Genomic DNA, 11,927 nt, shown 5'->3' with positions numbered 1-11,927 from the left:
GTATTCAACACATCCAGTCTATTCAGGTAAGCTGTGAAATAGCCTACACTCACCTGACACTGGAGTAATTACCTCTCTCTAAGTTCACACAGGTGTGTGTGTGAAGTAGAAGTAGGATCCGGTAGCCTACGTCATTGTTTATTCGCTAAATCTGTTTCCATTGCCAAAAGTCGCATTTTCCTAATATCGATACGCTGACTTTTCCACTCCCTCCAAGCGTAAAAAAATTTGCAATATTTTGGCCCTTTTTTGAATTTCTGGCGTTTCCATTCAAGTTTCTTTTCGCAATTGTTGAAAATGCGAATAAAAATAGGTGGATGGAAACCCACCTATTGTCTACTACTGTATATTATCTGTAGGATGTGTCAGTGCTGTCTGCGGGAAGTGAAATGGAAGAACACATCACAAGATCATTACCAAGGCAGAGTCAATAGCCCACAAACTACTTTTTATTAGAGTATGACCGCGAGTATGAAATCATTTCACTCGACCTCAATCACAAGACTAACCTTGTCGGAGTGCATCCACTGACTGGAGCGATTTGTGAGTGCTAACGTCAACAACATTTATCCTGGTCTGCAGAGGGTGGACTTGCACTGCTGGCTACATTAATGACTGCTCAGCAGAATGGAAATAAAACTCAGAGGTACAGCAGCAATATACTTTACTTAATCAGCTTAAAGCACACAGTGGTGCAGCTGAAAACATGATAAATGAGAAAGTATAAGGAAACTGCAAAACTTATGAGAGCAGAAGCAAGTACTGGCTGCAACTGAACTTAACAGAGGCTGAAAATGTACCAAATGTTAATTAGTTAATTGTAGAAAAAATCTGATCTCGTCTCTTCCCATCCTATCTTCTCACCCCATTGTTTCTGTTGTTTCTCTCCCCACTATAGCAAAACAATATGCGAAGAGACAAAAGAATAAACTGGGAGGGAACAAAGAAAGATAACAAAAACATTTTCACTATCACTTAATAAATGTCCACCAAAGACAGTGTGAGAGAGATTGATGCAATATTTAGATTGCATCAGTCATTTGGCCATCAATCGGGACATCAGCTCAGAAAGTAAATCACAAAAGGGATAAACACTGTCCTACCCACACACACGACATTAACAGTCCAGCCATTTAGACTGCTATCACACTGAGGACAATTTCAAAGTCAGAAATACAAGGATATCAAATGTAACACTTCAAGGAATTGAGCTACTGTGCCCTGAAACCAGACAACACCTTTCTAATATATTTGTACTGGTGAAGAAATATTAGCCAGGATGCCCACACAACCACACAAACACAGCTGCATGAGTCAACCTAATGGCACTAAAATGATACGAAAATAGCTTTCAAAGTGATCACCTAAAAACAAGATTTTGAAGGTTTGCATGTGAGTCATGTCTGTCATCCAAAACTGAAAACAGCAGCTCAAAGCCTGGTTTGTTCAAGCAAAGACTAAAGCTAGTCCCAGACTAGTAGAAGTGTTTTTACCATGGATATCTCCAATTACTTTTGTTTTACTTGGGAACTTGTCTTACTCTCTGTGCAGAGGACAATCCTAAATCGTTCAACGTGTACTAGAACTCAGTGTAAACCCTCAGGGGACAAAACACTGTCTCATTCAGAGCAGGATGCTGAGCACACAGTCTCTCTCACACACACACACACACACACACACACACACACACACACACACACAGACAAACCAGTATTCAGTGTAGTGTGAGTCAGCACGTTCCAGCAATACCTGCAAGGAAGTAAAACCTGCTAGGATGAGTCTTACGTTCACATCACACAGGTGTATAGACAGAAAGCCTGCTCAGCAAATTGCCTCGAAACATCTTTCAAGCGTCCACCCTTTAAAGCAAATGACACTCCTAACTGAGTGCACATAGAATGACTGCGCTGGTGTGTAGCTGGTTCAGCTGGATTTTTGTTGAGGTGTTCAGGTGGTCCCACCTAAGACAATTACGGTGTAGGGTTGTATTTAGAATTTATTTTTAGCTTTAACCTGTTGATTGCTTTAGGAGCTCTAAATGAATAAGTTTCACATTATCTGGATGACGCACACGTTCAGTTTATGGGGTATTACAAGGACTAATTGTGTTTACATTCTTTCAGCAGTGCAACTTAGCTAGATGACCAAATACTTTGTTGTGTGTTATCAAAAAGGAGAGCACTAACTGAGCCCTTCTTCAGCTTCCTAACTGAGAAGGGTTTGTTGATGTTGTCTTCACTATCAGTAAACAAGAACAGGAAATGTGGAAGCAAAAAGCAAACCAAGCTGCCCTATCACACTTCTTGCAGCCTTTACATGGTTCCCTCATTGCCCTGACATGCAGGGACAAATAACAATCAAAAGTTAAATATCTGTCAATATTGTCAGTATTAATAACATATTAATATCTACATATTGCTTTATATCACCAATAATGAACCAGTAATGACAGAATGCTGATAATGGTGTATCTGTAGCAGGTTTCTTCTCACACTTTGTCCCCACTGACCAGCATGCACTCCCTATGACCGTGAGCCAAACAAAGCACAGCAAAACAATACAATGGCTGTGTATCAGACAGGCTCCTGATTGGCTACTCGTTACCCTGCTCTATCATAAATTATACATACAGTATTGTTTCTCTGTTGCCTGGATGGTTGCCTGGACTAGCGTTAGCTCAAACTTTGCCTTATCCCCAGGTGGCAACACACTACACAGCCTATGCATAAAAACAAAATGAAGCCCGTTGTGATTAAGTCCCATTGTTCATGCTTTTTATATTCGAAATGTGATTTAACAGGTAGTAGGTAACACATTAATCAGAAATTCTAACATCTAATTCTTTTCAGAAAGACCACAAGATGCATTTCAATTCCAGAAACTACAACTTGGGTGCCAAAGTATTTCAAGTTTCTACTGGTGTTACACTTGCTTGTGAGTGTGTTGGTCCTGCCATGCAATATTCCTCCCAGCTGTGTTGAAACCTGGCTTTTAGGACATGCCTTGCAAAATCTCTTTCCTGTTCCCTTAAATTCAACCACAGAACTCAAAAATACATATTGCATAACTGAAACATCTCTTAAGGTGTTCACAGCATTAACACTTAACTAGCCGACCACTGAATTACCATACAGTACTCTCTCATTCATCCTGCCTCACTCTGCTGTTCTGCAGGGTGGAAGGTAGTCCGTTGGTATGATTTGATGCTCCCCTTTCAAATGGAGACCATTGCCATAGCAACTAACTAAGGAGGTAATTAAGGCACCTTTGGGAGGAAGACGCATAACAAAATAACAACAGCAGTAATTCCACAGAGAATGGCCTGGTGTCCTGTGTAATGTAGCAATAAAGGTAATTTTATATAGAGCTGTGCAATATGGCCAGCCAAATACCTCAATATCAATAATGCAAAGATATTGTAGGGTTGATTACTGGTGTTTTCACAATATATTTACACAATGAGATTTTTGACAGATAATCATCAGTAATGTGCATTTAATGACTAATTGGGTAAAGGCAAATAGTAGAACAGCTAGAACAGTCTGGTAAGTTCAGAAAATGACATCACTCTTCTGTATTGCAGCCTCTAAAACCAGGAAAAGACAAAACTATGTTATGATATCCAGAATCTAAGTCAATACCCAGTGTCATATAACGATATTGATATAATATTGATATATTGGACAGCTCTAATTTCAAAGTAGAACTAAAAAACAGTTAGGCCCTAGGAGTCATTTCTCTAGGACAGGAAAAACTTTATAAAAATCTATTATAATCTATCTATAATATTTTGTCTTGGTGCAACTGAACTGTGTTTTAATTTATAAATGTGAAAAAAAATATTACTGTTCAACTTTAGTCAAGTGCGGTGCTTAATATAAGCGTTCAAGTATTATCAGTCTAGCAACTATCGTTAGTGATTTATCTACACAAGATAAATAATCAATGTCCTGTTAATGTTAACAGGATGAGGTGTCTTGATACCTCTGTATCAGTTCCTTATGCCAGCCAGTACCAAAAATGCACCTGTATTTTTGTCTGTTATTGTAAGGCAAGGTTCCCAAGTGGTGTAGTCAAAATATTTTCATTATACCAAACCACAAGATATTGGTACAGTATGTACCTGAACACACACTCAGTGTCAGTGTAAGCACTTTTCCCCGGTATCATCACCATCACAAGCCAGTTGATGCAGCAATACAATCTCTGCCGCTGAGGAATATGTCTACCAGGGAGAAGAGATAAACAGCCTGGTGTGTCAGTGCAAACCTCGGTGTCAATGACCTACAGTGCACCAGCATTTAAAGACAAAGCGTTGTTTAGTCTCTCCTGTGAGTTGGATCTAGATGCTGATGGGGGCAGTGGGAAGCCAAACAGGCAGGGGGACATTCCCACTGTTAGCTGAGGCAGTTAAACGCGATAGGAGGCGACTTAAACCTACGCCTTGTCTGAGATAAGTGCTGTTGGTGACCCTTTACAGACATTTCTTACACAATAGAATCTGACAGGTTTCACACAGAGGGCTACTCTTCTCTTGACCTGCATATCATTTGCTTTTTTAAGCTCCATCTGTCTCCCTCACATTTCACCTTGGGCAGATTTCAACTGACACTCGCACTACTATCATACCAGAGAACTTAGTCGTGACTGCTTGCTAATGATTAAAGAAAAGGAGCCCGTTGGCTAACAGCAGTTAAAATACATATTTCAGTCAACTGACAAGCTGTGTGTTGTTAATGACATCTTCATTCCCACATAACAACGTCAAACTCGCAACAGAAGTACTGATATGAGGAGAAGCCATCCAAATTGCAACGCTACCGTGGACTGTTTGCTTGCTAACATTAGCACAGTGTAGCTATTCATCTAGCCTGACAAATCAACGCTTATTTAACCTCAGCCAACGTTTATAAATAAGAACAAAACAACTAAATTAAGCATATGGGACACTGCTTGTTCTTACCTACACACACCAAGCTGGCAGCTCCAACTCTGACAGGACGTCTGGGAGGTTTTTGACAGCTAGCATTAACGTTAGCGGGCGGGCTAATAAAAAAAGGTGGCTAACTAGCATAGTTAGCCTCCATCCTTGCAGACAAACCGCAAAGCTAATTTTGTGGCCATGAAAATACAATAGCAGACCATAGACAGAGCAGTAAAGTGTCCCTCGTCTTACCTCGGCGGTGTGTGCAGAATGTGTTTTGACAAGTCCAAAGTTGTGAGCAGGAATTTAGTGTACTGCCTTGGACTGACACAGAAGCGGAAGTCGCTGGCGGTGGGGGCGTGGTTAGATGAGTGACAGACATGGTCCGCAGCCAATCAGATGTAAGGCACGGAACGGTTGCCCAATAATGTTGAATCACCGGTAGAAAAAAATGCTAGCCAATATTTATTTATTTATTTATTTATTTATTATGTTTTGTTTACTTGTTTTTTATCGTGTTATGGATATTTGAAATCCGAGCCATAGTACGGCAAATTTCACTATATTGTTTTATTGTTTTATATTGAGTTTATTTATACAACTTTATACATATATATATATATATATATATATATATATATATATATATATATATATATATATATATACATATATCATGTTTTGTTTTTCTCCTTTATGTTATGTTATCGATATTTGAAATCCGAGCCATAATATGATAAATCACACCATATTATTGTTTTTTTTTTTTTTTTACCATATTGGTCATATTTTTTTTTACTATTATTATTATCAATTACTAAATCAAACACACAGTTACAGTTCTTTTTTTATACTTTATTGCAGGAGTGCAGCAGTTAACATACATTCACATTCAATTACATATGCTATTGTTCATACTAATAGCATCCCTACAATATTGAGGGAAAAGGAAAAACAGGTGATAGTAAAAGTAGAAAATTGAAATTACAGAAGAGAATAATAACAATAATAAATAATAATAAAATAAAGTAAGTGAGTATGATGATGCAAATACATGCATACATGCTCTACAGCAGATACACATACATGCATATATACATGCATAAACCTACATATCCGCACATATCCGCACATATACACAAATGAAGAAAAAAAGGAAGAAATTATTCTCCAAAACATTTCAGGGCTGAATCCATCAGTATTATTTAAATATGATCCTCATATGTAATCCATTCATTCCACTGTTTCAAATAATGTTGCTCTTGATTTCTGATTCAATAGGTTATTCTTTCTATCTCTAAAATGCTGTTTACATTTATCTTCCACTTGTTAAATGAGGGTAGAGTAGGTTTTAACCTGTACCTATCCTGTATAGATATCTGTTTATTTCTAGTGCAAATGGTGATATACCCAGAATAACACATTTTGGTTCTAGCATCTCTTTAAATCAATATTTGACATTTTTTGGGCCAACATAAAGCCAGGTGGATTGTGCAATATAGGCAGCCACTAAACACAGCACCCTGATGGTTTCATATTCCAGATGTCCTCTCATTATCTCTTAAGCAGATTAAGTGAAAATGATGAGAATGACTGGAATGCATGTCTCTGTACTGGGCGGCTTTGCATATGTTTCATGTCAGCAGTTGACTATGACGGTGATGATGATGGCCATGAAAAATGGTGGTGATCTGTAGATTGCTAGAAAATATAGAGAAGGTGGTTCATATTACAGTTTTTAACATATTGCATCTTTATATGTTATGCTGGTACTATTCAGTGCGTCTGAATACATTAAGAGATATATTATTATATTTTTTAAGAAACTAGAGGTTAAGCATTAGAAATCCATTCATTTGTCTGAATGTTCGCAGTTGCTTACCAAAAATGCTACTTTCTTCAGCTCCCCAGTTCTTGTGGAATAACATTTGGCCTTTGGATAGCATGGTGTTCATTTCAAGCCCTGTTTATAAGACAACAGCTTGTTCAGTGTATTATCTTTCTCATCAATAATGGAGCCTGCAGTCACTGATATGTTTGATACAGCTGGCTGCCTGCTTAGAGAGTAACACAGGCATGACAAAGAATTAGGCATACTGTACGGTCTCCATTGACAGTATCTCCTATGCACTCTCAGCCTCTCTGTGTTCAGTTCTTGTGTTTGTACGCTGCTATATTAGTCCTTGCTGAGTTGATTTGTCATTTTGGGGATTGTACGAATAAATATTCCTTTTGTTCCTCTTATCATCTTTTACTAGGCTATAAAACTGTTGTGATTCAGTTTATAATCAGTTGCATACAGCTTTTCAAATTGTTGTTCTTCACACTTGCTGGTAACTGGAACTCATCAGACATGCAAGACATGATGTATTTCTGGTCTGTTTGTAATAATTAAACTGGGTAATTTAAGATGAGCATGTGGCCAGTCATCTTGAATGAACACTGAGCTGAGATGAGAAAAACTGAAAGTATAAAAGTCTAAGGACAGAAATATCCTACTGATTGACAGTTGATATCAATGAAGCCCAACAAAGGTTAAGCACTAAAAGCAGAGATGGCATTAAAATAATCTAACAGTGTGCCAGTTTGTCTTGCTGTTAACTGAACTCTGCATATGACTGCAGAAAATTTGAATCGCCAATAACGATTTGCTGTTGTGGGCAGCATCAGACAGACAAGCACTGTACTCCTTTTCCCATCATTACATAACAACTGTGATGGTGTGATGAGAAGGAAAAAAAGGAGAACAGTGGATAGGATGAGAAAAAGCAGGAGATGAGGAGGGAACAGGCAGAGAACAGTGGCACAGAGGAGAAAATGCTCTCTATTCATGCTCACAGTGGGACACAGAGTCCTGCTTGTACACAACCACCCACACACAAAGACACAGTCATGTACTGTATACATACACATGCTCACAAAAGCATACGCAACACACAGACATGCACAAAAAGAATGTGTTCATAGTGGTGCTGTACATTTGAAAAAATATTCCACCAGGCTAAACAGAGACTCAACATAATTACTTCTATTGTCTGCATGCATTGCTTAGTGAGCAACACAATGAGAGGTGTAAATGATACTTGCTGTCATTAATGAATGCTTGAAAGATTCAAAAATATCACTCCTGAGAGAAGAACATTGTCTATTTTCATGGTGGCATGCATCATCAGGGAGCTGTAGCTGGTTAAACATTAAACAAGAGTGTCAATCAATGTACCATTTTCTCAACCTCTGCATCAGAATAATATTTTGAATACTTAACTTCCTGTTTGCTGTGTGTGACAAATTGCCTCTAGGCATAAAAACACTTCTGGCCAAGCAAATGCTTTGATCTTTACCATACAAAGGCAACAGGAAACAGGCCTTTTCTTCCTCATGCTGGTCCCCTACACATCAATGTGCCGGACCTCACTGCAGGTTCCTCTGCTCACCACTAGATGGAAGTAGAAGATAGAGAAACGTCCACATGGTGCTCTACTCGTCACTTAAACAATGTGGAATATAATCTGGATAACATGTAATGGTTGGTTCTTCATAATCCTGTCTGATATAAACTGGTTGTGATGCAATTAGGTCACAAGATACTTTAATTAGACTTTTGGTGACAAGAATATGTTGTTAAAATAATTCAAACACACACTTTTAAAAACAGCTGTGAAACCAAAATGGAGGTATAATGTATAATACATACCCAAGCTAAATTATATGTGTAATTTAGGAAAGCTGAGGTATGAGCAAGACCTTCTGACATACGATGATGTGTAAATGTCGCCTTCATCATATTTACATTATGGCCCTATATGCACAAAAGATATGACAAGTTGAATAATATTAAGTGGTATAAAAGCTCTCTCATAATTAAATAAATAATTATTAGATGATCAAGATTGAGGAGATACTTTGAATTTGTTTGTTTGTTTAAACATCAGTAAAAGTAGCAATACCACAGTATGGAATTTCTCTGTGACAAGTAAAATACCTGCAGTAAAATGTTACTTCAGTGAAAGTACAAGTATTAGCATCATAGTATACTTAAAGGTCCGGTGTGTTGGATTTAGGGGCATCTATTCGCAGACATGTTATCCACCTTATTCTTGAGGGCGCTACTATAGCAAATTATTATGGATGCAACCTCTGGTGAGATAGCTGAAGTAGCAGGAAGGCACTTAATTGCTCTGACTGTCTATGGTCAGTCCTATTGGCTAATCCTGATGGCTAACAGCCAACAGACGTTCTTTCCAAAAGTACTTCACTTTGAATTGAGCAAATGTTGCTTTTTTGTTTTGTTTTTCAAGAGGCACTTCACTAACATTAAATTAGCATGTTCTAACATTTCCTCACAGAGCTTTGGCACCCTTTGCACTGTCTGCATGTGTAATGTTAGTAATGTTAGTACCCAGAAATTAAAGGGATCGTTCCTGTGACCAGGGGTACGGTTTCCATTACCTGTACGTTGCCACCTGTGCTATACCAAATTGTCTCATATTGAAAAATAATGTGCACTGTCCTGTCCTGAATCAATAGGACATGATTTGCCCTGTATTTTCGTGCACTCTAATGTATACACTACATTTTCACATGCTTGGAATGACATAAATAATAAAATCAAAAGAGTCTGGAGAGTGGAGTATTAAACCGGAATTTGTGGAGGAGAATGACACCCAGAATGACAGGTCTGTAACTCAACGTCACTATGATATTCCTGTCTTTCCCTGTCTCACTGCATTCTCAGGCTACATTAGAAAATAACCCTTTATAAAATAAACTCAGCAGCATACCTTTAATTATGTATTTAAAGTTATTGAGGCTGAGAATGTGTTATTGATTTGCCATACCTCTTTCATATCATATATGAAACAAATGTCCAAAGTTATTTATTTCACTATTACTTTATATTACTGATATTCCTGAGGTCTGCAGCTAAATTCAGTGTGATGTTTCACTCAGCAGAACTCTGATTTTATCTGATTTTATCAGCAGTTACGAAAATGTGTGAACTGTGTCATCAAGGCAGATGAGCGGAGTGTTAGCTGATAAACACCATGTTTATTGACTTTACATGCTTCACTTCACATTTACATTTGAGATGGCTGTCAGAGATGACAGAGGTATGATCACATTGTCCTGTCCGAGGTGTAACAAGTGGTGTATACATGTTTATTTCCCAATCACACTATGAAAGAGGATTAGCATACAGTTAGTTTATCATTTCCATCGGACAAGGCTGGTTCCAGTTCAGCACTGAAAGTTGGGCCCATAAATCACTCAGTATCCCAGGGACTAGGATATATACTAAGATAATGAGGTGGATATAACATTTTAATCACCTAAAAATAAGAACTGTTGTGTTTTCATTAGCTTAGCAGTTTATATGTTTACATGTTGTTCTACAGTGGCCCAGAATGGATAAGCCAAATACTGGCTCTGGTTAGGACCATTTCAGTTTCGCATCAGCCAGGGTAGGTCTCCTACAAGTTTGGCACAAGGGAGAAATTTCTGTTCTGCAACCTCACCACTACATGTATCATTTCAGTATGCTTTTTTCAATGTGTTGGTTCCATCTTTTTCAAATACTGCTAATACTTCAAATGTACCTATTTTAATGCAAAGCTCTTTAATGGTTATGTAGTGTGATATTTTGTATTTGTGTGTGTGTGTGTGTGTGTGCATACAAAGCATCACCTATTAAACAGCAGCCACCTGCTCAAGGACACTTCAACAAGGGAGAGACTTTGATCTTTCTCTGAATACAAGATGATATTTAGTTGTTGAGTTGTGATGAGGTCTGGAACCAGCTGCAGATCTGCTATGTGACGATCTTAACTTTTGATCCAATAATGAATCTAAAATCATCATAATATTCACATTTTCCTTATTTTATTATCTTAAACTATAATACAGTATGGTATCTCACACACACACACACACACACACACACGCACGCATGCACACACACCAGCCAAAATGTCCTCACTCTGTTGCTAAAATACGTTTTTTGGTCCTCACTGTGTCGCATGTATGTACACACACACACACACACACACACACACACACACACACACACACACTCCACACTTTTTAGGAGCCCCAGGTGAGATCCAGCAGTGTCAGCAGGAGGTGTGTGATTTGATACTGTTATATATAGGCCATCTACTGTACCCAGCAGGCAGGTACATCAGAGGAGAAACTTGTTATTCCAGATAAAGTGGGCCACATGAGACTCATTTTACTCGCAGGAGACAAAATTCCTCTCTGACTCTCGTGGAGGGATTCAAAGTAATCAGTTGAGGCTGACAACAGTGCTGCAGAATCACTAGAAAAACCTACTGAGGTTTGGTCTACTCCACTAACACAGTGATAAAACATGTGGAAGTCATATGCAGTATTAATGAATGTAGCATAGATGAAGATTACTCTGAGACTGTTTAGGTGCAAATGTGAAAACTGAAGAGAAACATTTAAAGAGACTATTAAACGTTTTGGGAAATGAGCACATTCACTGTCTTTCCGTGAGAAGAAGAAGATTAGTATCACTTTCATGGGTATGTGGTAATTATAAAGCTACTACAAGCAGCCATTAGCATTAAGACTGGAAACAGCTCACAGTGTCCCAAAGTGTTGAACTTGAGTATTTCTCTGAACATTTTTTTTTAAAGAATCTGAAGGAAACAGAAAGAAACAGGCAGCACACATACTAATGGCTGTAACTGAAAAACTGGGCTGAAATTTAAAATGCCCAAAACAATATACATCAACGAGGAAAGGGAGAGCGAACACAGAAGGAATGTATCCGTCCCCTCATGTCAGCAGGCAGAACGAAGCAGTGGCACTGCTGATGCAGCTCATCTTCATATAGACCAACACACACCAACTCCTTTCCAATTACTCGACTGAAGATAAATTGCAACGACAGCAAGTTTCCATTATGGTCTTTTTTTTCCTCTCAGCAAAGCAGACTGGAAATCATGCACCCTAATACCCAGATTGGACGTCAATGAAA

The 11,927-nt window shown here is 38.3% G+C and overlaps 1 protein-coding gene across 2 annotated transcripts in view; it reads right to left on the bottom strand.

Annotated features, from left to right (window-relative positions):
• The window catches only part of LOC126402330 (oxysterol-binding protein-related protein 2-like), a 35,735-nt gene extending 30,459 nt beyond the window's left edge, over nt 1–5,276 (bottom strand). Inside the window, exon 1 of one of the 2 annotated variants that reach the window (XM_050064226.1) lies at nt 5,177–5,276. The gene's annotated coding sequence lies outside the window, so the exon portion shown is untranslated. The other variant, XM_050064225.1, reaches the window with a different exon arrangement.
• Nucleotides 5,277–11,927: the final 6,651 nt, after the last annotated feature.

This window comes from Epinephelus moara, chromosome 16 (assembly GCF_006386435.1).
Source record: "Epinephelus moara isolate mb chromosome 16, YSFRI_EMoa_1.0, whole genome shotgun sequence".
NCBI classification, from domain to species: domain Eukaryota; kingdom Metazoa; phylum Chordata; class Actinopteri; order Perciformes; family Serranidae; genus Epinephelus; species Epinephelus moara.
The sequence above is the reverse complement of the archived record's forward strand: the minus strand, read 5'-3'. Positions and strand labels throughout refer to the sequence as shown.